The sequence below is a fragment of the Python bivittatus genome, unplaced genomic scaffold, assembly GCF_059951505.1.
Source record: "Python bivittatus isolate LINGU-HERP-01145 unplaced genomic scaffold, Pbiv_v1 ctg000580_np1212, whole genome shotgun sequence".
In the NCBI taxonomy this organism is placed as follows: Eukaryota; Metazoa; Chordata; class Lepidosauria; order Squamata; family Pythonidae; genus Python; species Python bivittatus.
The window spans coordinates 2120080-2134176 of record NW_028277087.1 but is presented as its reverse complement, the minus strand read 5'-3'; the positions used below and the strand labels follow the sequence as shown (position 1 = coordinate 2134176).

Sequence of the window (14097 nt, the reverse complement as noted above, 5' to 3'; positions counted from 1 at the left end):
GGAGGTGGCTTGCTGGTCTGATCGATGGAGGCATGTTGCTCCCCGCTTCTGCTACGCAGCCAGGCAGTCTCTTCCTTGCCCCTTGCCAGTGGAGAAGATGCAGATGTGCTAAGCTTTTCCTCTTGCTTCCGATGGTCGCAATACAGGGGTTCTGTGTGCACGTAGACACGCTTAACTGGCTCAGGAAAAGCCCCTGCGGCTGCATTTGGACAATGTGCTAAGTCTAAAACAGCATTTTTCAACCTTGGCCGCTTTAAGCTGCGTGGACTTCAACTCCCAGAATTCCCCAGCCAGCATGGCTGGCTGGGGAATTCTGGGAGTTGAAGTCCACGCAGCTTAAAGCGGCCAAGGTTGAAAAACGCTGGCCTAAATAACCAGATCATAGAAAGCAGAGGCTGGAAGGGATCTTGGAGATCCTGTAGTCCAACCTCCTGCCCATCTTAGTTAATTTTAACTTTGGTTGGGATTTTTTGGGGCTTGGTGTACTGTGTGAACCCAATCTCAGATCAGTTGGTTTGTAGTTCGGCCTATTGCATGGACCTGGAAAAATGGGTTTGTGCAATTATCAAGTTACAGAATTTGATTTAGTCTTTCCCTGGCCTCTGTGTGTGTGTGTTTTATACATACGTGCATGTGTTTTTTACCAGTGTGTGTATGTTTTATATGTGTGTGTGTTATGTGTGTGCATGTTTTAGACGTGTGTGTTACATGTGTGTGTATGTTTTAGACGTGTGTGTGTTACGTGTGTGTGTATGTTTTAGACGTGTGTGTGTTACGTGTGTGTGTATGTTTTAGATGTGTGTGTGTTACGTGTGTGTGTATGTTTTAGACGTGTGTGTGTTACGTGTGTGTGTATGTTTTAGACGTGTGTGCATTACGTGTGTGTGTATGTTTTAGACTGTGTGCTTTACGTGTGTGTGTTTTAGATGTGTGTGTGCTTTACATGTGTATGTTTTAGACATGTGTGTGCTTTACGTGTGTATGTTTTAGACATGTGTGTGCTTTACGTGTGTGTTTTAGACGTGTGTGTGCTTTACGTGTGTGTGTTTTAGACATGTGTGTGCTTTACATGTGTGTGTGTTTTAGACTGTGTGCTTTACATGTGTATGTTTTAGACGTGTGTGTGCTTTACGTGTGTGCATGTTTTAGACGTGTGTGTTGCATGTGTGTGTATTTTAGACTGTGTGCTTTATGTGTGTGTATGTTTTAGACGTGTGTGCTTTACGTGTGTGCATGTTTTAGATGTGTGTGTTGCATGTGTGTGTGTTTTAGACTGTGTGCTTTATGTGTGTGTATGTTTTAGACGTGTGTGCTTTACGTGTGTGCATGTTTTAGACGTGTGTGTTGCGTGTGTGTGTGTTTTAGACTGTGTGTGCTTTACGTGTGTGTGTGTTTTAGATGTGTGTGTGCTTTACGTGTGTGTATGTTTTAGACGTGTGTGCTTTACATGTGTGTATGTTTTAGACATGTGTGTGTTGTGTGTGTGTGTGTTTTAGATGTGTGTGTTATACATATGTGTGTTTTACATGTATGCATGTTTTATACGTGTGTGTGTGTGTACGTATGTATGTATAGGTATGTCATTGTATTGTATTATTATGTGTTATCCTCGCTGTTCATTGTCCAGAATCTCTGTGTGTGCGCGCATCCCAGCGGTTTCCTTTTAAATAAGTTTTTGTTTGTTTATTGAGTTTTATCCTTTGTTTGCTGCCCAGAGTTACACTGATAAAGATTTATGGCCATATACAAATCTGTTAAATTAATGCACTGCCCCAGTCCAAGAGACCGGCCGGTGCCCAAGAAGGAAAACCCATACAGAAACTGTATACCAGCAATAATAATTATTCTACCGTCCCCTCATCAGGTGGCCGTCCACGGCCATATGCAAATTCCCAGCTTCATTTCTTTGGCTTAATTGAGATATAAATTTTGCTTTCTCAGTCCTCAGCCTGTCCCCAGAGTCTGTATTCCTGGGCAACTGCCAAGGTCTGATTGCAGTTCACTGCAAACCATTGTACCGAATCTCAGGTTCACAGGTGGCCCAGCCACGCCTTCTGCTGCTCGCGTTCCCGGGGCTCCTGCTTGTGGCCCCGGAAAGATGGAACCAGGAGCGCAGCCTTAAACCGGATTCCAGAGGTTGGAGAAACACAGAAAGTTTTGGGGTGGGGAGGAGACGGGGAAGAGGATCCCAAAGGACGGGTCCCCAGTTCAGTTGGACGATGCCTGAATATCCTCACGGGCAGGCGGGAGCCTTGAGGGGAGGGATGGCGAAAAACATCTTTAAAGCCTTCTTGCAGGTCCCCGGTGGCGCCTTTCAAAACGGCTCCGGTTTGTCTTGAGGATCTGTCCGCGGTTGTGTGATGGGCTGCTCTGAGAACTGGATTTGAGCAGGGCTGTTTTTAGGGAAACCCATTACGACAGCAAAATGGAGCCTCCAGGCATAGGTGTAGTTTATCTCAAGTTCCTGGTGGAAGCCAGGAAGTTGGGGCGGCTCTCGGCTTCAAGCTAAGTTTGTGGACTTCTGAGAGTTATCTGGGCATAGGGACCGATGCTGGGCCTATTCAGAGTAACGCATGTGCCCCGTGCCACAGGTATGTCGGACTGATGCTTTCTTGTAGTTCTCTCAAGGAGCTCGCTCTCCCTCTGTTATTACCCGCACAAAGAATATTTTTAGTTTTCTCCCGTGCAAGGGAAGCTAGAAAGGCAGGCCTCGTACGGAGCCAAGATGAGACATCTCCGTTGCAGATTAAATTGCTTTTAGGTAGAGATGTGGGGAGACGTTTTCCCTGTTGGGGTGCAATCCAAATAGCCCATTTCTTGGGCTTGCACACACTGTACTTGCACACTCACCGCCCCCACTGGGTTGAATCGCGTGGGTGGAAATGTGTTTTCGTGAGCCAGAATTAAAGCTGCCTTGGGCTTTAAGTGAGCGGCGTTCTCTTTCTTTCCTTAATTCACGAAGAGGGGAAGATGTTTGAGAAATGTAATATACATGGCTTTGCCTCCAGATACACTTTCTCTGTCTCTCTCATAAACACACACACACACAGGCCTTCAAAGGGAACTTCTAACCAAAACAAGGAATGCAGAGTTTTTGAGACATCAGCCAAGTGTCTGAAGTGGCTAAATTTTCAACCTAAGTCCAACCCTCCTCCTCCTCCTCCAAGGTTACAAGGCCCGCAGATAAATAAAAAGAAAGTTTTGTGTTTGTCTCACCCTCATTCATTATGTTCTTATTGCTGTTTTCTTTTCTTTTCTTTTCAACAACAATCACGTTGGCCTTGCCCTCGACCCTTCTGAAGCTTCTAGTCCCTATGATAGACAACGAAGGGGGAATCACAATGGATTATGCCAAACCACTAAACTTTTCACAATTGGCACCGATTTGCGGCGTGTCACAAATCAGTGTGCTTTTATCCCCTTCCCTGTTGTTTCCAGATTTGGGAGATTAATCTGACAAAGAAGACAGGGAAATACTTTGCCCAAGATTTCATCCAGCTTCTGACCTTTCCTTTGACACAAGGTTGTGGGGAAGATGGTCAGGCTGCAGCTTCAGAGGGCCCTGGAGGGAACGGATGACCTGGGTCCTTCTCAGTTGGGCTTCAGGCTGAAACGTGGTTTGGAGATGGCACTGATCTCGTTCGTTGAGGACCTCTGGTGGAACAGGGATGTGGTGGGACTCCAGTCCTGGTTCTCCTGGATCCTTCAGCAGCTGTTGATACTGTCGATTATGACATCCTCCTGGAAGATCTGCAAAGATTGGGGGTAGGAGCAAACACAGTGGTTCTGCTCCTTCCTAGGCAGCTGGTTCCAGTCAATGTTGACCGGTGGAATCAGAAGGTCTAGCCTGAGGCCCATAACTGTGGGGTGCCACAGGGCTCAAGGCTCTCCCCCCTCCTTTTACCATCTACAGGAAGCTGCTGGGGGTGGTCCTCTGCCAACACGGGGCCAGGTATCCTCGGTTTCCTAATGATACCCAGGTGTACGTCTCGCCCTGGCTGAGTGGCGCTCAAGCCACGCTTGTCCCAGTCCCAGGTGGCCTTTGGGGTCAGCATGGGGAACAGCAGGCTGAAACTCAACCCTGACGAGGGGCTGTGGGTTTGGGTTTCTCCCAGGACCAGGGACTTTCTGTCTTTATTTTGGAACGGTTTGCACTCCCCCAGAGAGAACCGGTGCACAATTCTGCCAGATCCTTCAGCTGCACTCTTTCCTAGTCAGGGAGTCTCTTCTCAGAGTCACACGTGTCTTACGCATCTTATGCACGGCCTACTGCCGTGTGCTGTACATGGGGCTGCCCTTGAAGACCGCTCGGGGGCTGCAACCGGTCCAGAATGCAGCCACGCAGACCGTTTCGGGGGCACCTCCGTACGCCCACGTAGCGCTTCCGTTAGGGGAAATGCACTGGCCACCAGTCAGCTTGCGGGTGCAATTCAGGTGCTGGTTGTCACCTAAGAAGCCCTGGGGGCTCAGGGCCTGGCCATCTGAGGGTCCGCCCCTCTCCCCCTGTTTCTGCTGGGCCGGTAAAATGTTACAGGGCGGCCGCGCTCCAGGTCCCATCTTTAAAACAGCATCATCTGGTGGGACCCGGGTGGTGGGTGTCACGGCATCTGCCTTCTGGAGCAGGGTCCCCTGGCAGTTCAGCCTGCACGCAGGGAAGAATTCTGGAAGGTGAAGTCCATACATGCTGGCTGGGGAATTCTAGGAAGTGAGGTCCATGTATGCTGGCTGGGGAATTCTGGGAGGTGAAGTCCATGCATGCTGGCTGGGGAATTCTAGGAAGTGAGGTCCATGTATGCTGGCTGGGGAATTCTGGGAGGTGAAGTCCATGCATGCTGGCTGGGGATTTCTGGGAGGTGAAGTCCACATATCTTGAAGTTGCTGAGGTTGAAAAATAGTGGTGTAAAGGTCTAGCCCTCTTGGCAATGGATGCAGCGCCTATAAATAGGCATTGCATCACGAAAGCCACTGTCACCTGCCCACTAGCAGGTGGGGCATTCTACACCAACTGCAGTTGGCAGGTAGTTTTCAAGGGCAGCCCCAAGTAGAGGATAGTGAGGTAGTCTAGCCTTCAGGTGACGTTCGGCAAATCCACATGGCAAAATCATCTCAGATGATGTAGCAGGGGCTTATCCTGCGAACAGTATGGAAGTGGTTTGCCATTTTTCCTCCAGAGGGTCCTTCTGTAATTTCCTAGTGGTCTCCCATCCAGGTCCTAATCTGGTCAAGCTCAGCCAAGATCAGATATGGGAGCCCCTGCGAAAGACCTATGAAACCTGACCATAGAGGGCTCCCCAAGGCCTTCTTGGGGTTAATAAAAATGACACCCGAGTAGGAGGCTCCACCCTCTTCGCTAGCCCAATGTTGCCCAAACCTCAAGTCAAGCTCAATTCCTGATTTTCTTAGCAGCCATACATTCACTTCTTCTGAACCCCTTTTGCAGCTTCCCAATGTCAACTTCCATGCTGGGATTTCCTAGTGGTCTCCCATCCGCAGTCCAAAAATTCCGCTTGCCTCCCTGAGCTCCAGCATGGTATAAATCACACAAGTGTGCCTGGACCTGTGCAGAATTCAGGCCTGGCCAGAATAAGGGGACCCTCAGACTTAGGGCAGTGTTTCTCCACCTTGGCAGCTTTTGGATGTGTGGACTCCAACTCCCAGAATTCCCCACCCAGGGAATTCTGGGAGTTGGAGTCCACGCATCCGAAAGCTGCCAAGGTGGAGAAACGCTGTGTGTCGATGCAACAGCTTTTTCAAAAATCAGATATTCTTGCATGGAAAACTTGATTGCTGGGACGTTCTCGGCGCCTCCCTCAACCCCCTTTTTCTCTCCTCCACCCTGGCTGGTCCCCTCCCCTCCCTCCCCTCCCCATCGCGCTCTCTTCCCCGTGGGGCCCCCCCAGCTCCTCCCACTCGCAGCGCCTGGCTCAGCTCTGGCCGCGTCTCTCCCAAACTTAAAAAGTTGGACCGCAGAGCCCTTCTCCCTGTTTGCTTTTCTGCAACGCTGGAGGGCAGCGAGGGGGGCCCGGGGTCGGTGCCTGGATGGCCAGGGTGCCAGGCTTCCTGCGTAAGCTTTATTTTTCTTCTTTTACTTGGTTTTAAAAACAGAAAGAGATACTTTGTGTTAAGGAGATCTTTTGGAGATCTGGGCTGGGGGGGGAGAGGGAACATTTGTTCTCGCTCTTCAGTGGGTGCTGTGGAATAAATGGGGCAGGGGGCTGTTTTTTCCTCTCTTAATCCTGCTTTCCCTCCCTCCTTCACTTCTTTATAAAATGCAGTCTCTCTCTTTTAAAAAGAAAAAAAGCGGGGGGGGGTCTGCTCCGTTGAGCCAAATTGCATTTTAGGGCCGAAAGCGAACGAACGCCAGGTGGGCAGCGTCCTCGGATTCGATCTCGCTTCTCACTTTCTTCGGATGGGGAAGGGGGAACTGAGTCAGTCTCTCCCCCTAATCGAAAGCAGATGTACACCCAGGCGGTTCCCCTTTTTCCTTCCTTTGGCGTTCAGGGGACCCCACGCAGACATTGGAGACCCCCCTGCCCTCTCACCCCCCCACCCCACCCCCCCACCCCCGGTTCTCTATTTTAGTTTGGCTGTGTTTGGGCCGTGTCAAATGCAAACTTTGGGATTTTCCGTTTGGAAATTAACAGCTGGGCAGTTTTTTCTGTACAGCAAATAAACATTTGGGGTGGGCACCGAAACACTTTTTAATTCTCTTTGTCCTTTAACATCTTTCCCCTCTTCCATTTGGAGCATTCTGGGAATCTCCCAATTTCTCTTCTGCGCTGTTCCAGCCTTCTCCGCCGTGTTTTTCCTCCACTTTTTCCACCATTCCTTCTCTCGTTCCGTTTTTGTTTTCTTTCAAGCCAATCGCCTGGGCTTTCAGTGGAGAAAGGAGGCGGTTAACTTCTGCATATGTGTGCAGAGAGGAGGGATGGAAGGAGCTTTCTCCCCCCTTCCCTGGCTGGGTAGACTCATCCAGTTCTAGAAACCCAAATGTGATTTTTTAGAAAATAAAATCAGACAAAATCAGATGGATTGTCTTTATAACTCCGCCGCCCATTTTTATGTCTTTTTGCTTCTTTTTGGAAGGGAAGGTGGGATTTCCTCGAAACTGGTCGCAGTTAACACCGTGGTTGTTTTCTCTTCTCTTTTGTGTCATTTATCCTAAGTTCCAGGAACTGGGAACAAAAGGGATTTTGCAACCGAGTGGAAAAAAAAGTTTGCCTTCTGATTGCAGTATTTCTTCCATTCAGCACAAGTGCGTGTCTTTTCTCTATGCCATTTTTTTCCCAAACAACAACGGTTATTTCATTTGGCCTGGCGTTCGCTCAAGGGTTTCGTTGCAAAACACGCTTGGCAAAAAATCTCTGTTGTGTGATTTTGACCCCCAGATGCATTGACAGTGGGCTGAACTAAATTTCCACCAAGGCCCGAGTATGTGTGTGGAGGGGTGGAGTGGGAGGTAGAAATGAAATTTTGGAAGTTTTGCTTAAAATCCAGAGACACCATTGTTTTTCCCTCTCTCCCCACCTTCCCCTCCCTTCTTCCACCCAGCCTTTTCAAATCCTCTTTTGTTGCTTATTCAACCTCTAATGAACAAAGGGTAGCCGGTCACCCTGCAGGATTTAAACGCTAGAAGTGAGTTATTTAAACCAAAACGAAATCCGGCTTTTCCCCAGTGGTCCTTCTGAATCTTGATGGGCCTGGGCTAATAGGAATCATGATTTGCAGCAATGCCACTCCAGCTTTCGAACGCAGAACAGCAAGGGGGAAATACGAGTATCAAAATTTGAACTCACAATCGGACCTTTGAATTTTGCAAGGAAGAGTTTTCTGGGGGAAAACTTTCGCAGAGGGTCGAGTTGTGTTGTGTTGTGTTGTGTTTTAGCGTGTTGTGTTGTGTTTTAGCAGTAGGTCTGGGTGACCACCCATCCATAGCCAGGCACCCCTCAGCTCTGCGGGACTACACTTCCCATCATCCCCAGCCATAAAAGCCACGTTGGCTGGGGATTTGTCCAGTACGTGCAGAGAAAGCTGGTGAACCTGGGCAAGACACCTTCCAAATTAGATTGTGTGTGTGTGTGTGTGTGTGTGTGTGTGTGTGTGTGTTCCATGCAGGGCCTCTGGCTGGTGCCGCCTGTGATTGCTGCCAGCTGACCTTCCGTGTCCTGCCCCTCGGCAGTGGGAAAGAGATGGAGACCGGAGGGTCTGCCCTAAAACAGTCTCGCCGCAGGTGAAAAACTGCCCCGCCGCCCCCAGCCCGGCCCACGCGTGGGATGCGGCGCCGCGCTTCCGCGGCGTGCTGAAGTGCGGCTCTCGCCCAGGCCCGGACGGCTCCCCGGCACGGAAGCGGGCGGCTCTTGTCCGGGAGCCTTCTAGCCCTGCCAGCGCGTCCCGGTCCCTCCGAGGCTCGCAGCGGACTGGGCGAGGCTTGGCCGGCTGCCTGACCGCCGATGCCAATGGGCCGCTCCGCGCCTGGGCGAAGGGGGATCGCCATGTTTACAGAGCCCTGATTTATGAGCTCGCGCCCCCCCCCCCGGCCTCCAGACCCGCTTTGTTCCGGAAAGAAAAGGTGGGAGACCCCGAACGTTGGGCGGAGGGAGACGCCGGAGAGGCCGAGAGGAGTGACGAACGAGCCGAATTCCGAAGGGTGCCACTCGGGGCTTTATTTTAATGATTCTTTTACAGCGACCTTTCTTCTCCCTTGCTCAGTATTTGGGTATGATCTCATCTCTGAGCGGTTGAACGGTTCAGCAAAACGGCTCCTCTCCTCTCCTCTTCATCCTCTCTTCCGTCCATCACTTTCCTTCCATCCATCCATCCATCCATCCATCCCTTGCTCTGTCCCTCCCCATCCAACTCCCTCCTCCCTCCCTCCCTCCGTCCCCCATCTGCCATCTCCTTCCTTCCTTCCTTCCTTCCTTCCTTCCTTCCTTCCTTCCTTCCTTCCTTCCTTCCTTCCTTCCTTCCTTCCTTCTCCTCCCTCCTTCCCTTCTCCCTCCCTCCTTCTTTCCTCTTTCTCCATTTCCTTCCTTCCCTCCCTTCCTCCCTCCCTTCCTTCCTTCCTTCCCTCCCCCATCTGCCATCTCCTTCCTTCCCTCCTTCCTTCCTCACTCAGTCCTCCCTCCCTCCCTCCCTCCCTTCCCCTTCCCTTATCTCCCTTCCTCCTTCCTTCCTTCCTTCCCTCCCTCTCCCATCAGACTCCTCCTTCCCTCCTTCCCTCCCTCTCTCCCCTTCCCTTCCCTTCATCCATTTATTTCCTTCCTTTTCCCTTTTCCCCATCTTCCTCCCTCCCTTCCTTCCTTCCTTCCTCCCTCCGGTAGGCAACCCTCTGTCCGGGAGAGCACCATTCACCGCCTGGCCAGGGTTTTTCGCGAGGGTTTGCCAGCTGCTTGAACGCGGGGTGTGTGTGTGTGCAAAATGGAATCTTTACATAAGAGTTAATTTACTTTGTTCACAACGTGTCAGCGTGAGGTGCGCGTTGCCTTTCTCGCTCGTTTGCTTACCAAGTACCTTCAATCTCTGCCTTTTTAAAATAGACAATTTCTCACTTGTTTGGATTTTTTTTTAAAGTAGACAGACACGAAATGGTCCCTCGGGAAGGAGAGGAGAGAAAGGGAGAGGAGCGTGTGCAATTCTCTCCAGTCTAGCAGCACTTGGGCTAAATGCTGCGTATTCCTTCCTCCTTTTTTCCTCTGCTTAACCTGCGCGCAGGCAGAATAGAGTCCCCAAACTAGCTGTGATGTGCAAGTTTTGGAGCCAGAGTTAGAGGCAGGCTTTGGAAGTCATCCTACGTTGAGTTAGTTTGTTTCTCCTCTGATTCTCCAGGGTCCCAGACAAAGAAGAATATTGAGCCCTGATACCTTTGGCATATAGATATTGCTACTTAAAGACAAAACAGGAAGTTTCTAGTCCTCATGGTTCTGAGTTAAACAGAAATGTAGGAAGATTTTATAGATCGTCAGCCCCATGGCCTTCTTACACCAGATGGCAGGATCTAGGGAATGTTCCTTTAATCCTACCCATAGATTAAACATGCACTTTTTATTGTATTTTATTTTTGCACACAAAGCAGACTTTTTAAGAAGGAGCTTTGGGCCATGCTCAGCCTCAGAGCTGCCCACTGCCTGCTTATCCACAGGCGTTACCACATCGCATGCACCTCCTTGAGGGCAAGAGCGGAGCTCAATGCTGTGACTCATGCAGGGTGGCGGTAGCCTTCCTCTTCGAAGGGCGGGGCCTTCTGCTGTCTCTGTGTCTCTGTGCTCGGTTAGACAGAAGCTTCAGCCACCCCCAGAAAAGAGGCCATGATGGAATTGGCCTGCTCGGTGCAAGAAGGAGGCAATGCCCAGCTGTTTAAATCATGCAGAGTTGCATCAGGAAAACTCTTTGCATTTTATAGCCTGTTCCTCATGTACACTTCTCCACATTTGTCTGTTCTTTGGAGAGGGTCCAGAATGGATTCAAACATACGACTGAAGCCACCAAAAATTAGGCATCGTCTCATTTGCAGTCTCTATCTCCCCCCCACCCCCATTTTGACATCTCAAGAACATCTCTGGGTTCATGGGGACCCCACTTCTACTCCAAGCAGGAGGCGACCACAGGCTCTGATTTCATACAGAAGCACTTCCGGCCCACCCAACGTGACTTTGGAAAGTGGTCTGAAATAAAGCATAGTAAATCCATAGAGAATCGGAGGCCACCAGATGAAGAATCGATAGGATCCTTGTCGAGGGACAGAGAGTGCGCAAGGGGGTGGGCAGGAGGACCTCTTTATTCCCCTTCCCACTTTGTGATTCTGTGAGCCCGTGTCTTACCCGGGCGAGAAAACAGTGGTATTCAGCTGAGCAACGCTCTTATCATCACAATGCAAAGGAATAAAGTCTGTGCAAGAACGGTATGCCAAAGCTGGAGGAATGTAAATAATATAATTGACCAGGGAATTGTTGCTACCTGCCTAAAGGTAGCATAATAGAAAAGAGAGCTGGTTTAAAATTAAAATTTGAGCAGCCAGGCACCCTCACCTGTTTTTCAACCTGGGCAACTTTAAGATGTGTGGACTTCAACTCCCAGAATTCCCCAGCCAGCATGGCTGGCTGGGGAATTCTGGGAGTTGAAGTCCACAAATGCTGGATGGGGAATTCTGGGAGTTGAAGTCCATGCATGCTGGCTGGGGAATTCTGAGAATTGAAGTCCACCCATCTCAAAGTTGCTGAGGTTGAGAAACACTGGATGAGAGTCTCCACCTGAGGAGTGAAATTATTACCAGTTAAACTATTATTACATATATATCGTGTGCCGATGCACAGGAAGCTTTCTATAACTACACACCAGATGTTCCCTTCGCTTCTGGTTGGGAAGAAGCCTTCCCGGATCTGAGACTCATTCAGAGTCTCACCGGGCACCCTCCTGTAATGTAGATGAGAGGGTAGAAAGCAATGCCAGTGTTGTGAGTCATGCAGAGGCCTCTTGTGGCATGCCACCAATTCTCTTGCAATACAGTTTGTGGGGTGGGGATTAACAATTGGCGCATTGCTTCCCACTTCGTCCCAGCCAGTCCTGAAAGATTAGCCTTCTCCCCATTATTATTATTATTATTATTATTATTATTATTATTATTATTATTTAAATTTAGTATAGCCACCCACTCCAGCAGATTCAGGGGGGGCTATAATATGATATAAATGGTCTGTAGCCCAAATTGGGGTCACCCCAGCAGGGTGACATTGGCAAAAAATGGAATCCTTTCTGCCCTCTCCCCAATTGTTTTCTGCAATGCTGCGGCTTCTCCCTCTTTTTAAAACACTTCACAGGTCTTGTTCCCCCCCAAAAATTTTAAAAAGGGAAAAAGGCTCATTTCCAGGGTGTGAAAAATCGGATCTGCTGGGCGGGGGGGGAGAAGGAACAGAGAGGTCTCTGCCAGATAATGTTGTTTTTTTTTTCTCTTCACTCACCCGGCTTCCCGAACAATGACCGTGGGAAAACATCTGTCTAAATTTCTCTCTCTCTTTTTTTCTTTTGGGTGGTGTGAGTCTTTGAAGGCATCTCTCGAAAAGTTGGAGAGGATACTGTGGGTCATGCCTCTTCTGAGTTGTGTGGCTACAAGGTTGTCTCTTCTGTACAGCTTTCCCATCCTCTCTGCAGAACCCCAGTCCAGCGTGGATTCCACGCTGTAGAACTTCCACATTCAGAAGCAGTCAACCTGAGAGGGCCGGTGACTTGATGCAGGCACACAGCAGAGATGAGCAGTTATTTGCCTCGGCTTTTTGGGGACAGCCTTAGACCAGACTTCACTGGGTTTCTGCCTCTCAGTTGCCAGGGAACAGAAACAAAAGGGCTCTAATTTTTATATATTTTTACATACTGTGCCTCCACAATACGTAAAGGGGATCCCAGAGCGAAGAACCTGACGTGTTTAAAAATTGTTGGGGGGGGCGGGGAGATAAAAGAAAATAGATATATTAAACCGAGCAGGTGCTTTAAACGCCCTGATGTTCTTTGAAGTTCTTTTCAATACTAATAATTTAATAAAAGAATTTGCACGCAGAAGTTTTGCATTTCATCTCCACGTTTGGCACCCCGGCCTTGCACATGGTCTGTGGCTTGTTCACCCCCTGCTTGGCAGTGTAAGACGACGATGAGGATGATTAAAAAAGAAGAGCTGGCCTGTCTCCATCGGCACTTGTGGGTGCCTCTTTTGAACAGCTGGAAAGACTTTTGGAAAACAGTTGCATTTTTCTTTTCCTAGTCTGTCGTAAACCCCGTGGAACAACTGCCCTCTTTGGCTTCGGCTGAGTAAACAACTGCAGCAGCTGGAAATCAGCTGCCGGAGGGGGTACACGGCGGTGGGGGGGGGCGAGGCGCCTTGAAGCCGTGATCCCGGTTTAAGCATCGAGGTATTAGGAGTCTTAAGTGTGCTTCACAGCGCTGGAAGGCATCTTCTCGCTTGTCTGCGGCGCTCCCCGCTTGGTCGCCTGCCCAGCCTCAAAGATCCTTTGAGTGGAGAGACTTGGAGTGCCTCGATCTTTGCCTGCAACAAAGTGTTGCAGCGTGGAATGCCTCCGAGGGCCAGCCATGGCCTTTTCTAGCCCGCTCTGAGGTCCCTCGTCCTGCGCTCCCTGTTCGGAGGCTTTTCCTGAAGGTGTTTGGGTGCTGCCTCAGTTGCTGATGGCGTTTTGCAGATCATAGCTGGGTCCTGAAGGATAAGCAGGTTCAGTTTTATTTGGCCTTGGATGGGACGCCACCAGGAGATCCTAGAACTGGAGGCTGGACTGGAGAATTGAAAAAAAATCCCGGAGGGAGGCTACGACAAGCCGCTTCTGTGATGCCAAGAAAACCTAGATGGGTGTATTTCTGGCAGACTTTACTCTGACCTCTTTTAATACGTCTCTTAATTATCTGGAGTTTCTTCATGCAGGTGAATGCTCCTGCGTGGTATATTGTATTTTCTATATATGTGATAAAATCACAGAATTGGGGTTTGGAGGGCATCCTCAAAGATCATCTAGTCCATCCCTCTGCCATGGGCAGGAAAACCAATTCAACCCTCCTGGAGATGCCTCAAAGATCCTGTTCTGATGTTGTGAAGATTGTGATTCAGAGGATGTAGCTTTCTGTGATCCCCACTGACTTTGCTTGTTGGAGCTGGCAGGAAGTTGCCAGGAGGTCCTCGCTTAACGACCCGAGATCCTCGCTTAACGACAGCAACAGGGACCGCCGGAATTTCCATTGCTAAGCGATGCAGTGGTGTGATGTCACACTTTATGACCGTATTGCTTAGTGATGGAAATTCCGGTCCCAATTCCTGTTGTTAAGCGAGGACTGCCTGTAAACAGGATACAGAGATGGGAGGTGCCTGAGATGAAGGTATAGGATACCTTCTCTAAGGTTATCTGTGCACTCCAGTGCAGCTCCAAACACATGACTTCCACAACTCTTAGTTCAGGGACTAGCCGTACCAGCTTGGAATTCTGGGACTTGTAGTTCCCACACATCAGAGGCATCATTTCTGGTGAGGGCTGTTTTAAATGGTAAGCCATCTTGGAGGGCCTTTCTGGACCACAAGGTCAGGGATCAGAAATGGCTGTGGAGAACCAC

At 49.6% G+C, this 14097-nt stretch overlaps 1 protein-coding gene across 7 annotated transcripts in view; it reads left to right on the top strand.

Moving 5' to 3' along the window:
- The first annotated feature begins 5924 nt into the window (after positions 1-5924).
- The window catches only part of PTPRS (protein tyrosine phosphatase receptor type S), a 220860-nt gene continuing 212687 nt past the window's right edge, over positions 5925-14097 (top strand). For all 7 annotated transcript variants that reach the window (XM_088149347.1, XM_088149346.1, XM_088149345.1 and 4 more), the window contains exon 1: positions 5925-6064. The gene's annotated coding sequence lies outside the window, so the exon portion shown is untranslated. The remainder of the gene's footprint in view (positions 6065-14097) is intronic.